The following is a 27,668-nucleotide window of genomic DNA, read 5'->3' as shown; positions in this document are numbered from 1 at the left end:
AATCATGAGGGAGGTATTAGCGATTCTACATCAGGAGAGTTATTGGGGAACACCAGCAATGTGTGACGTAATACGGGAATTTATGCTATAGCCAAGCAAATTTGTGAAAGATGGGTGGTTTGTAAAAGAAGAAATAAAAAGGCACTTAAAAAGCAGCCTGCAGGAGGGCAGGGTCCAAGTTTACAACTCTCTCAAAATATTCAAGGTGATTTGCCTGTAGCTGGTCGAATTAAATACATACTAGTGTTGGTTGATCACCTTGCCAGCTGGGGAGAAGCTTTCCTCCTGAGCACTGCCGCAGCAGCAGTGGTAGCAAAAGTTTAATAACAGGTGGACCTCCACAGTTTGAAACTAAGGATTGATTTCTCAAAAACTGTATACTCGGGTTGTCTTGCCTATCTTCTCTCAGGCACAAGGCCGTCTGGCACAAACTCTGCCTTTAGAGTTTGCAGCTCACAAGTTTCAGCCTGAAAACTGGGTCCTGGTCAAATCCTGGAAAAAAACGGAAGCTTCAGCCAGATTGGGAAGGAGCATTTCAAGTTCTGCTGCTCACCGAGACAGTGGTACGACCAGCTGAGAAAGGGTGGACTCATTAGACACGGGTTAAAGAGCCAATCGAACCTCCAAAGGACAATGACGAGTGGCAAGTATTGACAACTGATGACCCCCTTCGACTAAAGATACAGAGATGAAAATGAAATGAAACCTTTGGGGATTGTTCATCCTGTGTATGTAGAATTTACAAATGGGTTACTTAACAAACGTCACTGAAACTGAAGGTTCCCTAACAATTTGAGTAGATGATTGCCACATCCTTAACTGTGGGGATGTACAGAGCTAAAGAGAATGGAGTTATGAAAAGAAACGTGTCCAAGGGGCCTGAGTCTAAGGATGATTTAAAGAAGTGCACAGTTTTTGTTACTGTCTCTCATTGCCCCTCCTGGTACAGTGTTATTTGGAGCACAGAGTTTAGGGGATGGACCGTGAGCAATGAACGGTTATAGAGTTGAAAAGAAAAATGACCCTATCTAAAGGACAGTCTCTCCCAGGATGTGAGTCTCTGCAGTGCAACCCTTTGCTAATTGCAAGACAGAGAGCAGATGATTCAGTAAGTGGGGTTTATGGATCACAAATAGACATTAGTAGAAAAGATGCCCTGGGAAGGTTCAAAATATATGGAGGTACAAATGCCTGGGTAGAATGGATCAAATATATGGTGCAAAGCCTAAACGAGCAATTGCTGTGCCTGTGCAGCAGGAAGGCCTGTGGCCCAAGTGGTACCCTTCCCTCTGGGGTGGAGCGAAGATTGACAGGGGATGGAGTGCGTCTTAGCCTTATGCCAAGACTCTACGGCATGGAGAAATAAGTCGTGTCATACTCTCTCCCTACTGTTTCCAGCTTTGCAGGGAAAAATATCAAAATTCCCCTGGCATTTTCAGGAATAATTGAAAATCATACTGCCTGTCTCTCACGACGCGGCAGGAATGATACCAAGTTCCTAGGAACATGAGTAGGTGTGCAGAGACACGGGAAGTTGGTCCTCATATGTCCTCACATGCTTCTTGAGTGGATCTTTGGTGGTACTGTGGGAAGATGACACTTCATTCCATTTTATCCCCCACTGGGAAGGTACCTGTGACGTCGTACAACTGGAAGTTCCTTTTACCCTGGCATTTGAACACTGTGATCCATCAGGGCAACAGAAAAAGGAGTTTAGGGCTTTCCTCTGATGACAGGGTTTATTTCAATTAGATTGGGGTCCCCAGAGGAGTCCCCAAGGAACACAAAGCAAGAAGTCAAGTTAGCTGCGGGTTCTGAGTCCTTTTTGTTTTGGTAGGTAACTACAAACAAGAATGTAGACGGGATAAATAACATTTATTTATAAGTTATACTAGACAAGCAGTTAAAGGAATCACCAAGCAATTAGATGCTACTAGTAGAATGGCATGGGAAAATAACATGGTCCCCGATACGATGTTGGCAGAAAAAGGTGATATATGTCTAACCACAGCTTCAGCAGAAGAATTGGCTGAGAATTCAGGTGTAGATAGTCCACTCATGGGATTGTTAGAATCTTGGTTTGGAATATTGAGAGAAATTACTTCTTTAATCGAAGTAACAGAAGCACTGATTTCTATAGCATGCTACATCATTGCGTGTCTGCGAGGACTTGTTCAACACCTTGTTGGACAGCTCTATCAAAGCAAGTGCCTTTAGGGCCACTGCCATGCTCAGATAAAATGATCCTGCTAAAAGAAGGGGGGTGGTGCTGGCAGTGTGGGACAACAGCCTGTGTGCTTCAGGGTGGGGGCAGCGGCTGGTTCTGTAGTTAACAAAACAAGAAAAAGGCCCCTCCCGTCATGGGGTTGAAGTTTCTTCTATCCAGGTTTTCATTAGTGTTGCCCCCATATCTACCAAAAATTCTACTTGTTTGTTCTTTTGGGTTTCTTCTTCCCAATGCGGGAAGCACCACCCAGGCTGGTCCCCCAGAAGGACCAAAAGGTGACTGTGAAAAACAGAGTTTTCCAGGTTGCGCCCGGGTTACCCTCCGTGGTGTTTCGCAGGCTTTCTTCACTCTAGAATGGCGAATCCAGGCATTCTGTTCTCTGATATTGGTAGCAGTCAGGGGGTCTTGAAATGGACCTTCCTGTTATGGTTTCAAAGTTTTCTGCAAAAGACTTCACATACTCGTCAGTAAAATGTGGCGCTCAATCAGAGGATCTAACAGCTGGGCCTCCAAGCCTTGGTATTATTTTGTGTATCAGTGTTGTAGTCACCTCCTAAGCTTTTGCTGTCCTGGTAGGGAACGCTTCTGGCCAACCTGAAAAAACATCAGTTAATACCAACAAATATCGGTACCCCCCTTTTCCTGGGAGTTCTGAACAATCAGTTTGCCATTGTGGTCCAGGCCCATTCCCTTTCCCCATTTGACCCATTTCTAGCTTGGGCATATTTTTGGGATTAGTCTAGAGGCAAAGATCACACCGCTGTCACCTCTTCCACAGTGACAGACAAATCTCTAGCTCCTGTCTCCCTAATCAAATGTTTGCGTAGTGGTTCTAGTCCCCAAGGCCCCTTCTTCTGCTCTTCCCTTCCTAAAGGCCAAACCAGGTGGGAGAAAGCCCCACTGTGTTTGCTTTTTCAGGAGAAAAATAAGTGCTAAAAAGCCACTTTGGGGGTGCCCAGGTGGATCCAGTGGTATCCAGACCCCCCCCAGAGGGAGCATCCCCCAGCACCCCCAAGTCCTTCGCAGGGCTGCTCTCAGGCCCTCCATCCCCAGCTTGTGTTGATACCCGTGGTTGCCCGGGGCAGCTGCGTCTCCCAGGCGAGCTGGGTCCCGCCCCGGCCCGCCCCCGGCTCCTCGCAGTGTCCCTTCCCCCGGGCAACGCGGCTCTTCCCCGCAAACACCCGCCGGTGCCGGCCGGATGGAGCAGGCGGTGGAGCCGGTGCCCGGCGCCGAGCGGCTGTGCCGGTGCGCGGCGCGGGGGCTGGGGGTGCCGGCGGAGCGCTGGGAGCGCTGGGCAGGCGGGGAGGCGGCGGGGCCGCTGCTGCGGAGCTTCCTGGCGGGGCCGGCGGGGCCGGCGCTGCTGCTCTGGCGGGGCCCGGCCGGGGAGCTGGAGCTGGGGCCGCCCCCGCCGCCCCCCGCCGCCCGCCGCAAGGGGCTGTTCTTCCTGCGGGCCCCCGGCGCCGGCCCCGGGGAGCTGCTCTGCGGGGACCTGCCCGCCGATGCCCTGCGGCACTTTGCCGCCCTCGTGGAGGAGGTGAGGATGAGGGGCCACGGGGGCAGGCTCAACATGAGGAGAAATTTGTTTGCTGGGAGATGGCAGAGCCTGGCCCAGGCTGCCCAGGGCGGGTGTGGAGTCTCCTTCTCTGAGACATTGAAACTTGCCTGGACCCACCTGTGTGATCTGCTCTGTGACCCTGCGTGAGCAGGGCTTGGACTGGGGGATCTGCAGAGATCCCTTCAACCTAACCAGGCTGGGATCCTGTGAGGCCTGGGCAGCCCCGGAGGTGCAGAGGGAGCCCTGGCACCCATGAGTACCGGGTGCCCCTCGCACATGGCAGCGGGGAAGGTGTCCCCTCCTACAGACAGGCTCCTTGGCCTCCCTCCCTTCTCTGCTGATGCACTTGTACCCTTAACTCTGCCCTTTGCAGTACCATGGACGGCTTTAGAACTCATATAAACCACCTGAATGCTGATCCACATCAGCTCTGTCTATCAGTGGGGTCCTTGTGGGACTGATGTACCCACAGGTGCTGGAGGGGACATCTGCAGGTCACCTACTCCAAACCCCTGCTCAAGCAGGGCCATCCAGAGCCAGTTGCCCAGGGCCATGTCCAGGTAGCTCTTCATTATCTCTAAGGATGGAGACTTCACAACCTCTTTGAGCAACCTGGGCCAGTGCTCGATTACTCTCATAGTGAAAAAGTGTTTTGTGATGTTCAGGAGCCTCCTGTAGCTCAGTGTCGGGTTATCTCAGGTGGGCTGATGTTTTCTTAAAGAGATCGTCAAGAGGTTCGAGTGCTTTTGCTTTGCTGTGTTATTAGCCTGAACTAGACAATGTTGTTTCGGTTTATTCCTGATGGCTCCTCACCTGGAGAAGTCTCAGGAATGAGGCTGTAATGGGAAAGCAGAGGAGCTGCTGGATTTGAGAAGCTCTGATCATGATGTTTGGTATATTAAGATGGTGACTGATAGATTGGATTCCCAAGAGCAGGCTGCCAGACTGGTTATCCTGGTTTTGTGAGAAAACACATTATTTATACGGGGAGCTTTTGTTTTGATGAGCCCCGTGGTCTTGCGAAGTCTGCACAAACAGTGGTTTTGCATCACGGCTGGCCAATAGCATTGCAAGCACCGTCTGCTATGGGTAGATGGTGGGGTAGGAACACTTTGGCAGATCCTGTTAAATCCTGTTTTCTGAATGCCTTTGGGAGCCGGGATTGTGCGTCCCAGCTGCGTGTTTGCAGGCTTTGCTCTCCCCTGTGCAGACATGCAGTATTTCTGCAGGGAGCAGATTGTGCCTGGTTTTCATCCTATTTTCCTCTCAAGCTTCACTTGAAGGCAAAAGCAGCGGTGGTGCTGGGTCAGGCAGATGGGGTGGGTCTGCGTGAAGGTGAAAAAGGTCTTGAATTTCCTGGGGCTGGGGTCGTGTGTTCCTCTGCCCACACTTTGTCTTTATTCAGTGAGGGGTCACAGCTGGTGACCTTGTCCACTTGTTGCTTCACTCCTGCGGTGCCGAAGGGAACACACCTGCTCTGTGGGCTGGGGCTTCATCCTGAGTCCAGTTATCATTTTAACAGTCAGAAAGAAAATGAACGGCTATCATTTGCCTGGTTACAACATCACTGGCATTAGCAGTCCACATGCTTTAAGTAATAGAGACACATCTTGCTAATAATGCAGCTAAAACTGCTGAAGGTGAACTCGTCAGCACCTGCCCGTGTGTTCCCTGGGGTTGTGCTCCCCCTTCCCACGGCTCCCTGGGCACGAAGGTGGCTGGTCGGGTCTTCTTCGGGTCTACAGAGCCAGCCACAGTTCCAAAGAGTCTTCAGCATCCTGGGACAGCACCATGGAGGTGCTGAGCTGCTTTATTCCGTTTCAATTTTATGTCCATTTGCAGCTATTTTTATGCCTTTAGTCACCTCCCCCCCCTCCCCTACCCCCACCCTGAGTCCAGTAACACAAAGGGCTGTTGTTTGTCACTAGGGACAACCTGGCTTTGTTAGGCTGTTGCCACAGGCTGGTCCCAGTGCAGAGCCAGCCAGGATAGGTGACAGACACGGTGTTGCTGTCACAGCTCAAACAAGCCAAAAGCAGCTCAAATCTGGGCAAACCCCGACCAGCCCCACAACCCCATGCTGCCGGGTCAGTAAAAGTGCTGATAAAGGCAAAGCTCCTGTTTGGTGGGCTGCAGCTGGGACCTGGGGGACCCTCACCACCAGTGTATCCCAGGGGGTACCAGCAGACCTTCCCTTGCAGCACACTGAGCTCAGCCCAGCCCTGGCAGGCTCAAAGGGCAGCCTGACGGCTGTGCCCATGGGCAGGGACATGGGGACCAAGCACCGGGGACAGTTGTGAGGGCAAGGGACAGCAGCCCATGGGGCCATCTCCAGTTGCGGGCTTGAAAGGCTGGGAGAGCCTGGGGATGGGGCTGCTCACTTTGCCTACTGGCTTCCACCCTCCTTGGCTGCTTGGATTTGGGGAAAAGGGTGTTCTGCTGTATAAAGTGGGCCTGTAGAGATGCCCATTCATCATCAGCTGCCTCTATTTCACATGGGAACTGCTTGAGACAGCAATGAATATGGGTCTCCAGGCTTGGCCAAGCACAGACCTCAGAGCCTGGTGGCCCGTCCGTCTCCTGCTGCACTTTTTTCTCCATTGGTCTTCCGTGACTCCCGCTGTAGGTGATCGTGCCCATCCTAACGAACAAGAAGAACCATCAGGGCTGGCCACAAGTGGTGTCACAAGACATCGTGCGTCATGTCCACAACCTCAAAAGTACCATTTTCACAGTTGTTGGCCAAGTAGACGGCAAGACCTTGCTGCCTCTCCCAGCTGGCTCAGAGGGAATTGAGGACATTGATCTGGAAAATGAGAAATCGTGAGTACCACCCCAAAATAACAGGTTCTGGAAGGTCCAGAGAAGCAGATGCGTTTGTACATCAAGTTGTCATCGTGTCTGGGCTGCGTGCGTGCCCCTGTGGAACCCCAGGAGATGTGTGGGTGCAGTGGAATGAATCACTCCTCAGACAGGACGTGGTGCGGGTGGGATTTTGTGAGAAGTTACTGCTTCCAAGGCAGTGGGGTGACCTGTCCTCAGCTTCCCAGCCCACTTGGTGGTGTTTCTTGCTGAATTAAGTGAGTTAATGACTGCAGGGATGTAGAATATTTTGAGGGAGAATGGTATGGGGAGAGAGAATCTTGCTGGATGTGTGAGTCTCCAGGTCAGATCCTGAACCTGAATGGATCTGATGTGACAATGACTGGCTGTGCAGAGAGGTGGCGACTGGCTCTTCATTTCCACCATTCACTTTATGAACAGTGTTGTTGCCCACACTGCTGCAGACATTCAGCCATTTTCTCCAGAGTGTAATTCCTATATTAAACCAGTGACAAAATCTTATGGGGTTTGATTGTTTTGTGGTTTTGAAATGTGAAACCCTGTAAAATCCAGCTGCCCACACGGCCATTGGAAGTAGATCCAACTGAGCAATGCACATCAACAAAGTTAATCACGTACTCTGTTTACTACAGCATGGAACGGATAGATAAATCTCTGGTGTATGCCATGGAGTCGGCCATCATAGACTGGAGCCACCAGATCCAGGAGGCACTGAAGAAAGAGTCTTCAGAGCCTCTCCTGCAAGGCAGCAATCCGAACCCGAAGGTGGAGCTGGAGTTCTGGAAGAACAGGTACCCAGAGCAGCCTGGCCAGTGCATGGTGCCCTGTGGTGCTGGTTTTGTGTAGAGGGAGAGTGCTGGTGGTGGAGCTGCTAATTCCATGAGTTGAGAAGAACAGGCCACTTGGGGTTCATGTAGGCTTCAACTAAGGAAAATTGCTCCCGCACAGAAAATCATCATGATCTGCAAAGTGCCTGGGAGGTCACTGGGCAGCTGGCTGTGTTTTAACTTAGCCCCACCACAGGGGCTACACCTCAAGGGACTTTTTTCAGAAATGCCCTTTACAGGATCCCAGGCTGGTTGGGCTGAAGGGATCTCTGCAGATCCCCCAGTCCAAGCCCTGCTCACGCAGGGTCACAGAGCAGATCACACAGGTGGGTCCACGCGGGTTCGAATGTCTCAGAGAAGGAGACTCCACACCCGCTCTGGGCACTCTTTCGTCACTGTTCACTAGGAGCCATCCACAGGAGTAATTGCTGATGGACACCTGCTGGGGGCTGTCTGGAAATGGTGCATCTCAGCTGGCTGCTGTTCATCTGTCAGGGCCAGAGGGGCTTTAGATGCTCAGGAGCCTGGGAGTGGTATTTCCTCCTGCCCTTTGAAAACCTTTGTGCTGTACTGGTTCAGGCTGACTCGGGGCAAAGCCCTGCTGGCTGGAGAGCTGTTGCTAATGCCTGCAGAAACACGATGGCTTTTTTTCAGCGATGTTCTGTCAGTAGCAGAGCTGCTGTCATGCTGAACTCAGCACTTTCTGTCCTGTAGGGTTTGTCTGTGCCTCATGCAGCTTTCTCCCATTTCCACAGTCCATGTGTAGCTGGAGGAAGCCCTGAATCAGGCCCAGGGGAAACAGATGATGTTGGGGGACAGCTGATGGCCCAGTGTAGGTGGGTAACATGGCCACCAGCATCCTGGTGTGCATCAAGAACAGTGTGGCCAGCAGGCCCAGGGCAATGACTGTCCCACTGTACTCAGCGCTGGGGAAGCCAAACCTCAAATCAGTTTTGGGCCCCTCAGGCCAAGAAAGGCCTTGAGGTAGTGGAGTGAGTTGAGAGAAGGGAATAGAGCTGGTGAGGGGCTGGAGCACAAGTGTGATGGGAGTGGCTGAGGGACCTGGGGGGTTCAGCTGGAGAACAGGAGCTGAGGGGAGACCTTCTGATCTCTGAACTGCCTGAAAGGAGCTTGGAGCCAGGGGGGGTCGGGCTCTGCTCCCCAGGAACAAGCGCCAGGATGAGAGGAAACGGCCTCAAGTTGCGCCAGGGGAGGCTGAGGTTGGATATTAGGAAACATTTCTTCCCAGAAGGGGTTGTGAAGCATTGGAACAGGCTGCCCAGGGCAGTGGTGGAGTCACCATTCCTGGAGGGGTTGAACAGTCACAGAGATGACACTCTCAGGGACATGGGGCAGTGCCAGGGGTTAGGTTATGGTTGGACTCGATGATCTTGAGGGTCTCTTCCAACCAACTGATTCTGTGATTCTGTGTCTCGGTTGCTGTAGGTGTGATGACCTGGAATGCATTTACAACCAGCTGACAACGAGGAAGGTCAGGAACATGATGGAGCTGCTGGAGAGAGTTGAGAGCAGCTACATCCCAGCCTTCAAAACCATGCTAATGGATGTTGAGGCAGGTGAGATGCTGGGGCAACTTTACCACAGTGCTGGCTTCTGGCCTTTCTTCATGGCCTGGTGTGACTGATTTCAAGCCAAATCTTTCTAGTTTGTGAATTGAGACTGGGCTGCTTGTGCTTGAGTCTAGGCTTTTGTTTCCAGGCTGGGACAAGCTCCATCGCTGGTCTGTTGAGCCAGACTCTTGCCAAAGTTCAGGGTGAATGGGTTTGGGAATTTATTCTGCTGTAATAAAGTGTTTGCATTACTCTAACAGGACTCACCTCAACTTCCACCAGCTCCTCTGGTGTTATTATGCAGGAACGGGAGTTCAGACTAAGAGGACAGATCTTGTACCTAAGACTGCTTTGTTAGAGCGCTGCTTCTCAGGCTTTGGCCACTGCAGCCCGAATTTCCTTGCTTTGCTTTGCTTAGGGGAGTTGAGCGCAGCCCAAGGAAATATTGCAAATCCCTGTCTGTAGTGAAAAACAGTGTAGTCCTGCTGGTCTGTCCCTGCAGACCAACACAGCTGGACATCCATGTCCAACCCAGCTGCTCTCTGGCACAATGAAACCATCTAGACTGTGTTAGCTGTGCACGTGCTGGCAGAAAACACTGTTCTTCACCACTTCACGTGCAAACATTGAATCTCTTAAGGATCTGTGTCACACTCTGCATTGTGCAGTTTAAATGGGCTGGAGAAACACCCCTTATATAAGGAGCCAAGGGTTCATTGTTAAACTAATTAATACTTTAAGGGTTTAATCAAAATACAACAAATATTTGGTTTTAATCCGGCTACAGCGATACTAACCCTAATTGGATAATTTGGACTATAATTGTTAATTTCCATTACAGCGCAGTTCAGATTTGTGTGCACCTGCTTTTAAGTCTCTGCCCCTTTCCCTGGCATTGTACTGGTGTGGCTGCTGTTGGTGGATTTGCTGGGAGGGTGATGCTGATAGTGGGAGTCTCTTCTTCCTTGGTCTTGGGCCTTAGGGGTTATTTTTGCATGCATTCAAGCACTTCTGTCACTTCTTGTTGGTCCACAGGTTTAATTGCACAACGATCTGGTTTTATTAATGCTTGCGCTCTGGGGTAATTCTTCAGGGTAAAACCACACAGCTGTACAGAGCTAAGCTAAAGCTTTCGACGAGTCAGACATCAGTTGCTTTACTGTTGACAGGTTTTCTATTACAGTCAGGACTAGTGGGGCCGTCGTCATCTGCCCACTGGACAAGGAGTTGCTTGAGCCAAAACTGAGCTAAAAAGGGCTCAGGCCAAGGCTGTACAGCCTGTCGTGCTGTACAGCAAGGCCATGGCTCACAGCCATGGCAGCACTGTATTTTTGGTGCTGTTGGGCAAATTCCGTGTGACTTTTTAGCAGTTGTGGACTCAGGCTCTCCACGAAGCCCTGTCCCAGCTCCCTGTCCCCTGCCATCACATCAGCTTATTTCTGTTCTGGTTACTGCCGCAGGTGAGTGATGTTCACGAGTGAGTGACCTGCAGCACACAGGTGGCTGAGGGTGCTCAGTGCTTGTCAGGACAGTTTCTTTTCCCAGGCACTTTTCCATGTGGTGAGGCCAGCACCTAGCTGGGAACCCAGCACACCGCAGCTGGGTGGTTCTTACCGCTTCTCACGTCTCTCAACACAGCTTTGACCGAAGCTCAGGACGTTCACCTGCACCTGACACCCCTCAAGCGCCGCTTGGAAGACGTAGAGAGGGTTGAGTTCAGCGAGGTGAAGCCTTTCCTGCTCCCCCTGCTCCACGTGGTGTGTTTGATCTGGGTCACCTCCAAGCACTACAACATGCCCGTGCGGATAGTGGTGCTGCTCCAGGAGATCTGCAACCTTCTCATTGAGCAGGTCTGTGGCTGTGATGCCTGTGTTTGCAGTCCCCTGTGTCCCCTCTCCCCTTCTTCCTATTGTCCTTCCCTGGAAAAGTGATTCTTTAGGCAACATTTAACTTAATAAACAGGTTCAAATGTGTTCAACACAAGAAGTCCTTGTTTTCCATGATGGCAGAAGTGACCTCTCAGGTGTGATTTTGCTCTTCCAGGCCCTGGTGTACCTGTCTCCAGAAGACCTTCTGAAAGGGGACATGGAGGAGAGCCTGGGCAAGGTGCGAATGGTGCTCGGTATCCTGAACATGTTCAAAGAGGCATTTGAGGAGAGAAGGGAAAAACTGCACATGTATTATGAACCAGGCCAAGAAGTGAGGGAGTGGGACGTCAGCTCCACGATGGTGTTTGCGAGGCTGGACACCTTCCTGAAGAGACTGGAGATGGTGGAGGTGAGACTCTGGTCTTGAAAAACATTGCAAACCGTCAGGAGAACTCTGTAGCCAGGAGATCACTTGCTGGCATCTTTCCTTTCTATAGCTTCACCTGATACCAGGGAATGGGGCCACTCTTTTGCTGTTAGGTCTCCTGTTACAGCGAGTCTAAGACTGTGTTTTACTATGTCCTGCTCAGTGCATATGTAAGCTGGTCAGGTTGATAGGTGTGTTTTTTGCTCTCAGGAGTCCCGTTGGACTCCTTGCTCCTGTTGGGGCAAGAAAAGGAGGATTACTGGAGGTGTGGTTTGCACAGCTGTAAATAAAGCAATGTAATCTCCCAGGTCTCCTGGTGCCATCAGAGACAGATTTAGGTTATGGTTGGACTCAATGATCTTAAGGGTCTCTTGCAACTGAAATGGTTCTATGATTCTATGACACCCTAGAGCTGGGTCCTGCCTGTCTTGGAGAGGCCAGATGGCAGGATCCCCTTGGCTGTGCCACGTGGGCCTGGGGAGGAGCAGGGACACGTTCCTCACCAGGTTGTCCCTTCGCATCCTCATAGTCCATCAAACTGGGGTGCTGTGGCTCAGGGGTGTCCCTGTTTGCCAGATCTGTCACCTGAGGCAGGGACATTGGGGTGTCATCCCTGAGCTCCCAGTGTGGCCAAGGGCTCCTTGAGCCACAGGAGATGTTCTGCAGAGAGCAGGTCTGAGTGTGAATGTGGGAGCTCCCTATGCTCTCCTTACCACATGGCTGTGTCTGGAGACCACAGACATACAGACACCATATGTACCTGTTATACAGACACTGTATATACCTCTTATACAGATACTGTATGTACCTCTTGTACAGACCTTGCATGTACCTGTTATCTCTCACGTGGCTGACCACACACATTCATCTGCTCTCCACACACATCCCAAATGAATTTCTTTGTTGATTGTTGCTGCGTTCTCAGTGTGTAGGGTTGGATGGCCAGTGTACAGGTTGCTGGTGTTTGCAGTTTTACTGCTTTAAATGTGCCATATACTTTTATGTGTTCCTTAATTAACTATGTTGAAAACTGTCATGACTGGTGCCTATTTTAAAAGTATTCATAATGATGGTTTCCAGTAGGGTTTGATGTGAAATAAACCAAATTATGCTGGTCAGTGTAGAGAGGAATATAAATAGACACAGGAATAACTGCAGGTGATCATGAGGACAGTGTTGGTGACAGGTTTACTGGGACCCTGTAAAGGCTCTGGGGCACTGACTGCTGGGATTCCATGGATGCCATGGGCACACTGTGGATATGGGCTGCAGACAAAAGCCAGTGGGGAGGTTTTGAGCTGGGGCACTGTGCGTTTTGACCAGTGTCTGTTTCCTCCTTCCGTGGCTGTCCCACACTCCAGGGACAGTAGAAGCTGCAGTATCTGGAGTCAGAGGGAGAGCCTGCGGAGTGAGCTGTAAAACAATAATTAAAAGCATAGTGCACACCAGCCTGTTAATGAGGAAAACTGCTGCATCTCTCTCCGTCTCAATTTCCCCTCATCACTTCATTTCAAGCAACCTTGCAAGACAAAGCAAGGGACAACTGGTATTTCCACATTATTTTTTTGCCTTACTAGGTATTTGTTCAAGCGGATGTGCTGGTGTGTCGAAGTGAATATGAATGCATATGTGCATTTGTTTTCGAATTTTCATAAAAGCTGCAGTTACACTGGTGCATGGGTAGCCCGTGAGCACGTGAAGAGGGAAGGATCCCTTTCCTTTGGTTCGTTGCACTGTTTCATATTACGTGTCTGTGGTAAAACCTGCTGCCCTGCTCGGGTGGCCCCAGGACAAGTGCAAGCAGAGAGTGGCCACCAGTACATTCCTGTGCACATTTCTCCTGGTCCTCTGAGACAATGGATGTTCAACCAGCCCTTACTTGGCCCTACCTAGGGAGACAGATGAGGTGGGATGGCAGCAGAGCTGCCCAGTGCTGCCACCACCACTGGGGGAGCGGGACATTTTCCCAAGAGGTGACACTGCCAGGCTGCAGAGGATGGGAAGGGAAGGGAAGGACCCGTGTGCCACCTCAGCAGAGAGGGCCAGCGGGGCAGGTGCTGCAACACCCACTTGGACACGTGGAGGTTTGACTGCGCAGGAGCTTTGGACAGTTTGGGTACCTGTAAATATTAGAAATCTGTCCTTGGTTAATACCTATAAAATTGGGATTCTTAGCTATGCTGGATGACATATAAGAGTCTCATATCCTGCTTTGGATCTGTCCTTTAAATACACTTAAAAGCGATTTTACAGTTGTCATGGTATTTCTAGTGGCTGCAGCAGGTCTCACTGGGCAGGGACGTGTTATGAGCAGCCACTGATGCTCAGGACAGGCAGATCAGGCTCCCCCCTTCCCATCCCTGCCACCCAGCCTGAGCACCAGCGCTGTGCTTGGGAAGGTCCCTCAGCAAGTGCAACTCTGTCGTGACAGCTGTTGTCATCTTCTTTTGTCAACATCATGACCTGTGTCTCCCTCCGTTGACTTTGAAGGATCTCCTGGCAACTTCCTTGGACTTGATGAAGCTGGAGAAAATTGAATTCAGTGGGATTAAAGGGAAGACCCTGGGCCAGCAGGTCCTGGACATGTATGAGGAATTCCAGGAGGCATACAAGGTGTTTTCAGAGCGAACCTATGACTGTCTTGACCTGACCAACACGGTAGGTGGGACCAGTTTGCGGGAACATCAGGAACATGTGCATGTTTCCAAAGCAGCAGTTTCCTGCTATCTTCTTCCCAGCTCTTTCCTCCTTTCATTATGATCTGATCTGGTACTGGAGGGAACAGGGAGCCGCTGGCCTTTCCTGCAGAGATTTGGGACTTCTTGCACGTCTATATCTAACATATCTTGCTAGATCAGCACCTTAGATCAGTGCAGCTGGGAAACTGGGATTTCCATGAGTTATGCACAAGCTTTTGCTGTACATGGTGCTTGCTGAGGTATAAGAGCTATACCAACACCCACATCTCTTTGCTTTCCTGCTCTTGGTATTTACCATGTTTCCCCAAAAATAAGACCTACCCCAAAAACAAGCTATAGCATGATTTTTCAGGATGCTTGAAATATGAACCCTATTCAAAAAATTAGCCCTAGTTACAGTTCATAAAAAAGTCAATTTAAATAGGGTCCAGGCAGCTATACATGTAAAAAAGTAAGCATCTTTTGCAGCAAAAATTAATATAAGACTCTGTCTTAGTTTTGGAAAAACAAGGTAGTTTGCCTGATGAGGGCCAACTCAGATCATCTCTGGGATGTGTTCGCTCCTGCCTAGATGAACACATGGCATCTGGGGCTCTCAGAATTCAAGGATGCTCTATTTTATTATCAGTAGTGCTTTAATTAAAGGAATATTCCCAGCCCTCTGGGACCTGCCTGGTGTGGGGATGGGTGGCTCGTGCTTTGCTTCCTGCAGCTCCCAGTACATCTCTGCAGGGGGTGGCACGTCCCCAGTGTTTCTTGCTGGAAAGCTGCTTGCTCCATAGCACCCCTCCTTCAGCAGGGCAGGCACAGAGGAGAGGTGACAGTGGCTCTGCAGGAGGTGGCTTGGGTTTGGTGACCCCATGGCCATTTGTGTGACTCTGAGTCATGTTTGTTCTTTCAGTGCTCTAGTTTTGCACCCTCTGCCACTGCTGGAGCCGTTTTTTTTAGCTAAAACATGGCATCTGGGTCTGCTGGAGCTCAGCAGTAGCAATAGTAAAAGCTATTTCCTTGCACTTTGTCCTTTGGAAAAGAGACACATGACCTCATTTTTAGTGGTTTTGTCCAAGCTAGAACAGAAGGACTGTCACGGACTGTCAAGTTCAGTCTTTGATTTGGACTCTTTTACGTGTAGGAAAACAAATATAGATGTTACTCTTGAAGTTCAAAGGATTTATTACAATTGAAGCAAGAAAAGCAGTGCAAGAAGATGATGGAAATTACAGAAACCCAGTACTGTTGAGTTTGAAAAGGACCTCTGGAGATCACCCAGTCCACCTTCCCTGCTCAAAGCAGGCTCAGCTAGAGCAGGACTGTGACTGGTCAGGTGAAATATCTCCAAGATTACCTATGTCCAAGTGTGGAGACTCCACAGCCTCTCTGGGCAACCTGTGCGAGTGTTTTGAAACCGCCTCACTCACAACCAGCTCACCATGGAACCACAGGCTTGTTTTGACTTGAAAGTAGGTTGGATTTGGGACTCAGCAGGTGCATCCGTGGGTTTTCTGGATGATGGTGTGGTCTTCAGGCCAAGTGGTGGGGGAGAGGGTGTGGAAATAGTCCATCTTGCCTGTAGGCTGAAGATAGTGCCATGTGGGCTGTGGAAAGGCCTCAGGACCAAAGGGTCCCTCCCAGAGAAAGGGCCAACATCTCAGCCATGGGACAGCACAGAAATGTTCTCAAGCTTCGTGAGGACTTTGCCACGTTGCGATGGCTGAAGATTGGCCAGAGGAGTGGCTTAGTTCACGGTGAATAAGAGAGGGCATCTCTGGATCGAGGAGTTACAGGTACCTTCCTAGTGCCATCTTGCAGCCTCACAGCTTGTGTTTTGCCTTTGTGCAGGACTTTGAGCAGGATGCCTTTGGTTTCCAGCAGAAAGTAGAAGACATGGACCGTCGGCTGGGCACCATTTTCATCCAGGCTTTTGATGACGCCTCCAACTTGGACCACGCCTTCAAGGTTTGTTTATCGCTCCCTTGCTCTTCCCTAAAAGGGAAATCAGGGCACCCGGCTCGGTGAGAATCACGCTGAGGAGACCAGGCAGTGCTGGAGCCACGGGCACATGGGGCTGGTGTTTGCTGGTGGGACAGTGGGACTTGTAGCTTTTGGGCTGCTCTTGGTTTGGGATGCTCAGGCTGGTGGGTCCCTCACAAAGCTTTTGGATGCCAGGAGATATATTTGTGTCTCTCTCTGCAAGTTGGGGGAAATCATGCTTTTTCTAGGATTTCCTGGTGAGAATTGATATTGTTAGTATCAATTTGTTAATATTATTAATACGTGGATCTGTTTCAGTTTTGGAAACAGGTTTTCTAGAAACAAAGCTGGTTTATTTATCAATTAATCTATCTTGCAGAAATAATAAATGGTATTTTTTTTAAAAAATCAATATAAGCATTTGTAGAAAAGCCTTTAGCAAGTGACAGTGTTTATCTTTGTAAGTTTTTTGAAAAAAATAGAAAATCTTGAAGCATTTGAAGAACAACAGTTGGAATGTGGTCCAACCCCAGAGAAAGTCGGAGAGGCCCCGTAACAAAGGGAGCAAATTTCCTTTTTCCAAAGTGCCCATCGGTGCGGACAGTATTGAAGCCTCTGGGCTGGGGAGGAAGGTCCCAGCTGATCTCTCTGCAGGAGTCGGGGTTGTAAATTTTTCCCCTCTTCTTTTCCTGCGTGTTCACCCCAACAGCTGCTGGACGTGTTCGGGAGCCTTTTGGAGCGACCGGCAGTCGCTGCAGATGCTGCTGGCAAATACTCCGTCCTCATCAGCATGTTCAGCAGGGCCCTGGACCACGCCAGGCTGATCTACTCCCGGCACATCCAGGCAGAGCTGAAGCTCGGTAGGTAGAACGTGCTGAGTAAAATGGGTTTTACAGGGAGTTTGATTGAGATTAATTTGGGGGGGAAATGATTTATTTTTCTAAGGAACCCAAAACTTTACAAATTGCAGATGTTTTCAGCCTCTGTAGCTCCTAGTGGCAATGGAAATGCCTGGGAAAGCTCTGTTCTTAGTATTAAAGCAAATAATTGGTTAGGAGTAAAAATACCCTTTTTCAAATGTGTATGCATGATATGTGACTGGGAATGGAGACACATGCTGGGCTTTTCTCCCAGCGAGGCTGTGACAGGAGGTTTCTCTGCACATTTGTGTGCTGCCTCCAACACCCCATGGGACCTGCAAACCCACTCATGTGCTCCTCAGAATGAATTTATTTTGTTTCCCTTACAATGCTTAAAATGCAAAGTATGCGAGTGGGACTTTGTAACCAAGGGTTTAATCAGCCTTTTCCAAGTTTATTATTCCCCGTGACTGTTGGCACAGGGGGGAATGGGTGGATTTCTATCAGATTATGAGGATTCAAGTGTGTCATTTTGAACAATAACCTATTTACTTGCCTCAGAAAGATCATACTGGAACGAGACAAGTCCTGGACTGGAGAGAATCATGGAGAGAATCATTTGCTGTGAATTTGTGGTTATTGTTCTGTGGCTGTTAGATAAGACGGACAGAAGTAACTCCTGGTCAGAAATCCCTATGTCAGTGTTTGTGAGGGGCGGGGAATGTGTCCCAGGCAAGGGACACCTCACATCAGCTCAGGTTTGGACATAGTCTGGGCTTCTCGTTCGATCTCAGCTCCTTATTCAAGATCCAGAGGCACTTGCCTTGGTCACAGACCTACATCAGTGTGGCAGATGTTGGATTTAAGGAAGGAAGCTGGGAAATCAGAGCAGTTTTCTGCAAATGAGGTTCTGTTGTTGCATCTTTGGGGTTACAAGTGCAGCGTTCAGTCAAATGCTGTTCCAATGTGCCCTCCCCAGGATCCCCCCCGTGCACAAGAACATGCCGCCGGTGGCTGGAGCGCTGCGCTGGGCGCAGGAGCTGCGAGCGCGAATCCAGGTGCCGTTTGATCACTTCAGGCACATCCCACATCTGTGCGTGTCTGTTCCAGCTAAGTTGCTTTATGACCACCTTGCTATCTTCTCTGTAATCAATCTGATTTTCTTTCTGTGGTGAACATTATCCCATGGTTATAGCTGAAATAATTCTTAGTCAAAGAGGTGTGAAGTGGTTGCACTGGTGCTTTTCAGCTTCCTTGTGATCATTATTTTTTTTAAGAAACTCATTAACTGGATTTGTTTTGAAGCGATTAAGAGGCACAGTGGGCTATTCAGCTTTCAGACATAGTTCCCGGGTTGCAATTGAAAGAGGTATCAGAACCTTTCCTGCTGCAATCCCACTCAACATGTTCTCCAGGACCTCCTCAGCTGCAAGTCCTGGTTCTGGCATCATCCAAACTGTGAATAGCAGAGAAGTGCTGGGCTGGACTCAGCTGAGATGGGTCGATGGAGCTGGGTTTGCATGTTGGGGAGCAGACGAGCATTTTGTTGGGCAGAAGAAAACTTTCTCAGCGTTAAACAAAGGAGCCATCTCCCAAGATCAAGGAAAGAAACCAATGCTGGTATATTTATCACCCAAATGCTTGTTATAACGGATGGTGTCAGGGAAGTATGGCCTCATACTCACAGCTGGCACCACCTGAGACAACATTTAAGAGCTCTGTAAGCAAGGCAGTGTTGGACTTATGACAACTGAGGATGTTCTAGGGACTGCACCTGGTAGCTCACAGGAATGGCTTCACGTGTGCTGGTCAGGATTCTGTGTAAATGGATCCACTTTTTTAATGTACTTGACCAAAATAACTTGACCGTCACTGTACCATGTTTGTAACCTTCTCTCACTGTATCTTGCCATTAAGTGTCTTTAAGTGCACAGTTATTCTGCAGCAGCAAAGACATTGGTGCAATGAAACAAACTCTTGGGCTGTTCCCAGCATAGAGCCCAAGTTATCATGTCTGATTTGAACCTAAATGGTAAATTTTTGTCCACCATGAAGGACCCAGATCTGCATTTCACACTGATTTTCTGTCCTCTGTTTAGAGTAGTTAATAACATGCTCTGCAACGGTGGTGACATGATGCTGTTGAAAGGGAAAAAGGATTAAAAAGGAGAAACAAAAGTGGTTTTGCTGGGATTTACTTGGATTTGCTCAGAGGACTTGTTTACTTCCAGCAGGTTTCTCAGCACTTGCCCAGCGGTGACTGCTCAGGCGCTCCTTTTTTCCAGCTTTTGGTGAAGTTAATTCAAGTTTTGTCAATATGTCCTCCAAAATCAACAACCATCTTGAGGAAAACTTGGATATTGTAGATGAAACAGTGGGGAAAAGACAGCATGATAAGAATTCCTCTGGCCTGCTGTTCCCTGGGCTGTACAGCCCTGGCAGCGTGGCCAGGGCTCTGCCTCCCGCACTCTGGGACACCTTTGCTCTTCGGTTTGAGGGGCATGAATTGGGCACCGCCAAGAGCTTCATCTGCCGGGAGCCACACTCTGCTTCTTTCTGTGCCTCTTTGACCTCAGAAAGTGGTGGCTGGTGAGCAGAGGTTGCCCTGCTCTGTGCAAACACCGGAGCATTGAGTATGTTACGGAGACCAGTGTTCCTCCAGCAGCTCTGGGCCCTTGTTCTTCCCCCAGGACGTGGTTCTCATTTGCCAGTTGCCATGCAAACACCCGCAAAAGGGCGCACTGGGGCTTGGAGAGCTTTTGTGCAGTGAAATGGTTTTGGGCGATATGGTGGGGTTGGAATGTAAGATCCCCAGCCAGGCTCTGCCTGCAAGGTGGTGGGTGGTTTTGGGAAGGGGTAAATAGAGACTGCAGCCTCACAGGGCTGAATGTAACGCTGAGCTTGTCTGTTGTGCCACCAGCTGCTTGGACTCTGCTGAAGGAAGAAGGGTGATAGAGAAGTATGAAGAAATGATCCAGCTGCTCGACAGGTAAGTGGTGGCTCAGGCATGACTGTAACTATATGAAAAAAAGCCAAACCTTATAGAATCATAGAATTGTTTTGGTTGGAAGAGACCCTCATGTCCATCCATTAACACAACCCTGGCACTGCCCCGTGTCCCTGAGAACCTCGTCTCCACGTCTGTCCACCCCTCCAGGGATGGTGACTCCACCACTGCCCTCGCAGCCTGTTCCAATGCCCGACAGCCCTTTGGGGAAGAAATGTTTCCTAATATCCAGTCTGAACCTCCCCTGGTGCAACTTGAGGCCATTTCCTTCTCCTTCTCTAAACCACCTTTCAGCACATTTGCAAGCCCAGGGCCTGAGAATGTCTCTTTCTAAGCCAGAAGGAATTTTGTGATGAGAGAGGAGGAGGAATCCTTTGCTACACACCACAGTCTTTCTGTGATATCTTGAAATGAGAAGTTTGCATGGGAGGGACAGGGGCTGTGCAGCCCAGCAGAAATGTTGGAACGAGATTCTTTTGGATGTAGGAGATGCTGTGGTAGAAAACCTGAGCTGACCAGAAGTCTCAATCCACTTGTGCCCATTCACAGTGTACTTACCGTGGCTGTAATGTGTGTATTCCACAAGTGGGAGTGGGATTCGTTGCACCTCACTTAATATCTTAATGTTTGATGCTAAAACTGAACTGATTGCTCTGAGCTTTTGAATATTTGTCCCCAAATTTGAATCCTCTGCTAAGAATGGTACTTGGGGGATCTTTGTTTTCCTGACTTGATGCTGTCACTGGTTTTCAGGTGTTTGTCTTTGAAGCCAAGATCTTTATGGAGGTGGTGTGGGTGGGTTTTAAATATTCCTTGATGTTCTTCAGCCCTCAGAAGTGGACTTGGCTTTTATTTGGTTCTATGTCTTGGTGTGCGGGCTTGGCAGCTACGTGGTGGATGTTTTAATTTGTTTGTTTGTTTTTCGGCAGGTATCAGGAGAAGCTCTATGCAGACTGGTCCCAGACAGTCTCTGAAAAATCACAGTACAACCTTACTCAACCGCTTATCCGGCGAGATCCAGAAACCAAACTGATCACAGTTAATTTTGATCCCCAGGTAAGAACTAGCTTTCCTGTCTGCTGGAGGGCACGTCTCCAAGCTGTGCCCCACCGTGCATGGCAAGTCTGGTGGGATCGCTACTAGATCTGTTCTGCTGAGGTCCCTGGAGCATCTGTTATGGGTGACATGAATTAACCATCCCCTTCGTGGGCTCTGTCTCCTGGTAAAATATCAGGATTACAGTTTAAGCAGCACAGATTGTAATTAAAGCCAGAAAGTCTGTGAGTAGCCAGATGTTAACTGGTGTCAACATCTCCAGAGCAGGTTGGTTTGACGCTGGTGTGGGGAGCGTAGGAGCATCATCCTACAGACGTGGGTTCGTGTTATGTTTACCTGAAATCTGAGCTTCCTGAAAGGGTATAAAAATCCCAGGAAAGGTTTGTTTTGTTACTTCAGTGTTGTGGCTGTTGGATTTCCTTAATTGTGGTGCAGGAGGCTTCCAGTAGGTCTCTGTTCCCTAGGGCTGCCCTCTCCAGCACAGGGAGGCCTGACCATCCCCCTGCCCAAAGCAGAGGCAGGGTCCAAGCCAGCAGAGTGCAGAGGTGGATTCAAAGGTGCTGGGGCCTGATGAGAGCTGGGGCCTCTCAAATGTGAAATGCCATTTGCTGCGGAGGTGCTGAATCTCAGGGGCCTGGGAAAACATCAAACACTTCCCCCTTTCCCTGGGACTTGCTGCTGTTAGAGAAAAGTGTTGAGGTTCCAGAGCTCATTCCAGCTTGGCTCTCAGACAAAGGATTTGTCCAGCTCCTTGGAATCTCCTTGCTAAGGTGGGAAGCAAATGGCCCCAGGGGATGTTTTCCACCCTTCACCCTGGTGCCAGGGTTTGGAGCCTGTGACGTGCTGAGCATGTTCTCAGCTCCAGTCTCTGAGTGCTTCCGCGCTGCTCTCAGCTTTCCATACTGAGGACTGCCTCATGTCCTCAGGTGCCTGCTTAGCAGCCCCTTCATGCCCTTCAGAGCAGATAGGAGCACCTCATTTTGCCTAAAGGGAGGATGTATTTGCAACCCTTCAACATTAAAGAATCTTCCAGAGCTCACCTTCCATGGAGGAGAGGGAAAGAGAGTAAGACATCCTTGACACCATGGTGGGGATGTCTCAGACATTCCAGTGCATAAAAGGGAGGGGAGTTTGGTTCTATCTCACTTGGCCTCCTGCTCCCTCAATCCCCTGCTTTTCCCTTCCTCCCATCCCATCCTCTTCCATCCACCTCCTCAAACTGCTCCCTTCACCCTTCTGCGCTCCGTCTTTCTTTCCTCTTCTTGTCATTGTGGACATAGTCACTTTAGTATTGTAGATACTCCTCACCCCTGCCATTGCCCATACAATATACTGAATTTCTGTCACCCAGCCAAAATGTGCAGTTTCAGGAGCATTTTCCCTCTCACAAGCCACTAAACTGAGCAAAGATTTTTTTTTTTTGTCTTAGAAGTGATATATTGCGTTGGAAGACCTTGCTGCTCCGTTTGTTGCAGGGACTCACTTCTACTTGGGTTTATAGTTTAATAACCCACTCAATCCCGTTCCATCACAACTCAAAGATGCTTTTGGTTGTGCCTCCTCCTGCAGGCACAGTATTGCTGAAAGACTGTATTGATGAGGATAGCTGAGAAGACCAGAGATCATCATGGCTTTTAGAGGCTGCACAGGGTTTGCTGGCTGGGTAGTTAACAGAGCTATATGTCTTTGATTGGGAAGCAAATCAGAGGCAAAGATCAATGGGAGGGAGATGGTCTGGACTAGGAGGTGTCCAGGCCCTTCTCAGAGCGTACTGCTTTGTGAATAAAACAGCAGGAACCCCCTAAGATCCCCAGAATTGACGGGAGGGTGTCTACCAGGTGAATGGGGAGGATTGTCTCACATTCAGCTCTCTGCCTTGTTTCTGCAGCTGGTGTCGGTGCTGAGGGAGCTGAGCTACCTGTCTGGCAGCCGCCTGGGAGCCATCCCACCCACGGCAGCAGAAATCTATTCCTCCAAGGAGTCATACCGGCAGCTGGCGGCCAACTTGGAGCTGATGGTGAACAGATACAACAAGGTCCTGAAGACAGTCCTGGAGGTCGAATACCCTCTCATACAGGAGCAGCTGTGGGATATTAACTTGAAGCTGAAGAAGGCAGAAGAAACACTCAACTGGAAGATGGAGGGTGAGCTAGCTCTGTGTTAGGGCAAAAGAGGCCGTACAGGATTTCACAGAATCCCAGACTGGTGAGGGCTGAAGAGACCTCTGGAGATCTCCCAGTCCAACCCCCCTGCTCACGCAGGGTCACAGAGCAGATCACACAGGTGGGTCCAGGCGGGTTTCAATGTCTCACAGAAGGAGACTCCACACCCGCTCTGGGCAGCCTGGGCCAGGCTCTGGCACCTCCCAGCAAACAAGTTTCTGCTCGTGTTCAGATGGAGCCTCCTGTGTTTCAGTCTGTGCCCGCTGCCCCTCACCCTGGTGCTGGGCACCACTGAACAGAGTCTGGTCCATCCTCTGACACCCACCCTGAGATATTGATCCATTGATCAGATCCCTCTCAGCTTCTCTTCTCCAGCTCGACAGCCCCAGCTCTCTCAGCCTTTCCTCAGAAGAAAAATGCTCTAGACCCCTCAGCATCTTGGTAGCCACCGCTGGGCTCTCCCCAGTAATTCCTTGTCGTTCTTAAACTGGGGTGCCCAGAACTGGACACACCACTCAGATGGGGCCTCACGAGTGCAGAGCAGAGGGGGAGGATTCACCTCCCTCGACCTGCTGGCCACACTCCTACTCACGCAGCCCAGGTACCATCAACCTTCTTGGCCACAGGGCACATTGCTCATGGTTAACCTGCTCACTTGGGTCTCATCAGATTCCTCCCATGTCCCCAGCCTCCATCACCTGGTTCCCAGTGACAGTTCACAGCAGGGCAGGGGACTCTCCAGCAGAGCCAGCACTGGGGAGACAAAGGGCAGCCCCCAGCCTGCCTGCTCCTTCCCATCTTACCTTGATCTGCTTGGGCTGGGGACAGGATCCTGATCCCTTCAGCTTCCCTCTGGGCTTTTGGGGAAGAGAGGCTGCCCTGTAAGCAGTGATGCTGAGGAAACGGCAAGATTGGGGTTTGTGAGAGCTGGCAAGGCTGGGGTTGAAGAGTCTGCTCCCTGCCCGTGCCAGCCCAAGTGACCCACTGTGTGGTCATGTCCCTGTGTCCCCAAGGCACTGCTTTCTCCCTGAGTTGTGCAGGGACTGGGACCCCTTGGCCCAGCCATCTGGCTTGGGACAGACTTCTCCCGGTGGGGGCCAGGGCCACCTCGTTATCCTTTCCAGCCAGATGAAATACTGTGGTTAGTGGTGAGGTTTGTGCACCGTGACTTTGGGATGATTTAACCAGTGTTCTTGCTTGATCAGTTTTAACTGCAAAGCAGAATGGAGGAAGACAATTTGTTTCCTCTTGGTGAAAGCAAACTACTCGCTGTTGGAATATATATTTCTGTCATCAGGCTTGTGGTATGAACAGGAACAAGTGTCCTCCCTTGGGAACTTGCAAAGCAGAATTCCTCATGCTGAAAAACTCTTTCTCCATTGCACAACAAAGATGAAGGGACTTTCCTGCAGATGAAGTTCCCTGAATCTAAATGCAGCCCTCGCTGGTACCTTGGGCTGTCACAGCCTGTGTTTGTGGGGCTGTGGGTCCCTGCTCTGGTGACAGTGGCAGGAACACTCAGCCTGTTGTCCTTGTTCTCTCTCTGGTAGCAGATTAAATCTGGGTACGGGAAAGGGGGAAGTGTCAGACGTCCCCACGGTGCTGGTGCTCCTGGCAGAAAACAGAGGCTGCAGCTGTACCATGGATTGTTGGGGTAGGAGGGAGCTAGAAGTGACTCTTTTGGTTGAGGTGGTAAGTCTCTTGTGTTAATGATGGGTGAGAAATACATGAAACCATGGGGGAAAAGTCTTATGGAGAGTGCACAAGAGCTTGGCCATGCAGCTCTGAAAAAAAGTAGTCAATCATCTCATTTTTTACCAGGTGTCTGGGATCACATCTCCATGGTGATGGATGATGTCCATGACCTCGAGCAGAGGATACAGAAAGCCAAAAACAATGTTGAGGAGATCCAGACCATCGTGGGATCGTGGGCGTCGCCCATATTTGTGAGAAGAGATTGTAGAAGAGAATCGCTGCTGAGCCTGGAGGACTGTCAGGACCGCCTGGAACGGCGTTACAGCCTTGTCCGAGAGTCGGGGCAGAGGATTCATCTGCTGGTGAAGGTGAGGGGGGACCTTCTCCAGGGGTTTGTTGACTCTTCATAGGCTCTGGGTGTCTCTCCGCTCTGGTGAAAATGTCCAGAGCTGCTTCACCTTAAAATTAACTCCCTTAACTCATTTGAAAAACTTACCTGTTGTTGATTAAGGAATACTTTGATGGGTGAGCTGGTACAGCTGAGTGTGCGGGGCTGCTGACCAGGCACCGAGTTTGGAGCAGGAGTGGGAGCCGATGCAGCCCAGTCTGGCTCCCAGTCCTGGTTCTTGTGAAGCCACTAGAGGGGAGTCGTGCATCAGGCTTTGGGATCCTGCTCAGAGGAAAAACTCCTCCGAAATATTCACCTTAAAATGGAGAGGCAGCTGGCTGTGGCTGACCTTTCTGCTTTAGGCTTGTTGTTCCTCTGTGGGAGCAGGAGGTGACGCTGTCAGTCCAGGGAGAAGCTGAGTAACAAGAAAAAAGCTGCTGTCTGAACCCTGGGTTTTTTCCAGTGGCTTTGCCAGAGCTGAGAGTCCTCTTTGCAGAGCAGGAGAAAGCCCAAATCTCTGCGCCTCACCCGCCCAGAGGTTTTAGCGTGTCAGGGACAGCACCTTGGCTGGAAGGCAGATGGATTTTAGGTCCAGCCCACTCCTGAGGGTCGCCATCTGGCCTTGGACTCTGGAGAGACTGGGCTGACCCTCTCTGGGACACTGAGCCCTTGTTGCTCACCTTACTTCACTGTCTGCACTCAGCCTTGGGCTTCTGACCCACTTCTGTACCCTCTGAACCCACGGCGAGGATTTTACTATGCCCACGTTGTCCTGCTGCTACAGCTGTGACAGGCTCAACCACCTCCAGCTACACCCAAAAGATGGGAACACTTCCTAAATTGACCGGAGAGAACATGGGGCTGTGGCCAAGGCAGAAGGGCTGGCACCGCTGCTCTGGTGGCTCACAGGGCAGGACCAACTGCAAAGCAGCATGAAGGTCCTGGGGAGGGAAAGGCACCGTGGCCCAAAATAGGATGTCCCCATGCCTCTGTCCTGCTGTGCTGGTCAAACCTGGAGGAACAGCAGCAAAGGGGCCAAGAGCTGGTCTGCTGTGTTTCCCTTGGGTGTTCAGGTCTTCTTTTGAGCAGGTGAGTCTTGAGGCTGCTGAGAGAAGAGCACAGAGAGTTTGGGTACGTGCACCCACAAGCACAGGCAGGACAGTGAGATGCTGGCTTGCATTGCCCTTTTGCACCAGGATGAGGCCTCTGGAGTAAAGGTTCAGTAGAACACCAGTGACAAGGGGGCATTGTCAAATACAAGGGCATGGGACGGTGAAGAGGGGGTGGTGCTTTCAAATGGGCATTCCCATAGTGTTCAGTCCTGTGAAGTTCCCCTTTCTCTTGTGTCAGCAAAATGTGGAGGTGAGTCTGCAAGGCACCAGAGCCCTGGCTTGCTCTGTTAACAGTTTAATCACTCAGCGTTGATGTGTAAAGTTGGGGAGCAGCAACTCTGGGTTGACTCAAGCCCAGTTGGCAATGCCACTCTATCTTGAGGAGGCTGAGGCCAGACCTTCTTGCTCTCTGCAACTGTCTGAAAGGAGGTTGGAGCATGGAGGGGGTTGGTCTCTTCTCCCAAGTAGTAAGAGATAGGATGAGAGGAAGTGGCCTCAAGTTGCACCAAGGAAAGTTCAGATTGGATATTAGGAAAAAATAATTCACAGAGAGGATTGTGAAGCTTTGGAATAGGCTGCCCAGAGCAGTGGTGGAGTCACATCCCTGGAGGTGTTAACAAATGTACAGATGGGGTTCTTAGGGACATGGGTTAGTGGTGGAGTTAGGTTATGGTTGGATTCGATGATCTTGAGGGTCTCTTCCAACCAGAATGATTCTATGATCTCATGTGTGCCAAGCTGCCATGCCACTGGGAATGGCACCCTCTCCTGTGTCCCCAGAGATGAAATACAGCCAGCTTTGAACCCCTGGCAGCAGACTGCAAGCTGGACCTTACGTTTTTTTTGAGCCCGTGCCTGTGTTGAGAGCCCCTGGCAGGCTTAGGAGAAAGAGCCCTCAGAGGGCATAGCAAGGCCGGAACAGGATCACGGCAGAGCCTGGGAGGTGCAGGGGATGGATACCCAGGCTGGTCTTGTGGGTGTGGAAGAGGAGACGCAAGAAGGATGGGGCCATTCTGTGGCCTAGAAAACCGTGAATTTCCTGACTGTGAACTTGCCTGGAGGTAAGGAACGCAATAAGCTGAGAAGGGAGGCTGTAAGCCAACCCTTTGTCTTCTGATCCCAATCTTTAACTATTTTCACTTGGTTTATTTCAAAACCCTTTTCTGAATTTTAAAGTTCTCTTGTTTTGAGATGACCATTTGTAGGGCAGAGGTGTAAGCAGTCCACTTGGAAGGACTCATCCACCCAAGGTAACATTATACAGGCCACAAGGACTGAGGCTTCATGCATTGGGATGAGCCTTTGGCCCAGGTCTGCAAAGCACCCTTGAGCCCTTTGGCCTCAGAGAAGAGGGAGGAGAAGGTTGCAGGGCTGCTAAGTCTCTCACGCACTCCATTTT

The 27,668-nt window shown here is 50.2% G+C and overlaps 1 protein-coding gene and 1 pseudogene across 1 annotated transcript in view; both read left to right on the top strand.

Annotated features, from left to right (window-relative positions):
- LOC139826881 (dynein axonemal heavy chain 9-like) overlaps positions 1-2,022 on the top strand; it is a 63,534-nt gene extending 61,512 nt beyond the window's left edge. The window contains exon 11 of the mRNA XM_071803272.1: positions 410-2,022. The gene's annotated coding sequence lies outside the window, so the exon portion shown is untranslated. The remainder of the gene's footprint in view (positions 1-409) is intronic.
- LOC139826872 (dynein axonemal heavy chain 9-like) overlaps positions 1-27,668 on the top strand; it is an 83,738-nt pseudogene that overhangs the window by 2,325 nt on the left and 53,745 nt on the right.

Source organism: Patagioenas fasciata, unplaced genomic scaffold, assembly GCF_037038585.1.
Source record: "Patagioenas fasciata isolate bPatFas1 unplaced genomic scaffold, bPatFas1.hap1 Unplaced_5, whole genome shotgun sequence".
NCBI classification, from domain to species: Eukaryota; Metazoa; Chordata; class Aves; order Columbiformes; family Columbidae; genus Patagioenas; species Patagioenas fasciata.
Note: the sequence above shows the minus strand (reverse complement) of the source record. Positions and strands in the feature narration are given on the sequence as shown.